Below are 250 nucleotides of genomic sequence, written 5' to 3'. Positions count from 1 at the left end.
GGGACGTGTGCCATTTCTTTTTTTTATTTAGGCTTTTCCATTTTATAAAGTGATGGAATATTTGGAATCCCCCACTAATCCTTATCATGGGGGGGGGATGCAGCACTGATTTTATTGGCCCTAAGCTATGGACTCCACTGTAACTGAATTAACCCTTTCACATTCTACTCCTCAGAAGCGGGGCCAGCCTCATATTTGTTGTTTCAAAAAGAATTTCAAGTGCACCGTGAATGAAGCCTCAGTGATTTCC

This window comes from Engystomops pustulosus, chromosome 10 (assembly GCF_040894005.1).
Source record: "Engystomops pustulosus chromosome 10, aEngPut4.maternal, whole genome shotgun sequence".
Classification (NCBI taxonomy): Eukaryota; Metazoa; Chordata; class Amphibia; order Anura; family Leptodactylidae; genus Engystomops; species Engystomops pustulosus.
The sequence above is the reverse complement of the archived record's forward strand: the minus strand, read 5'-3'. Positions refer to the sequence as shown.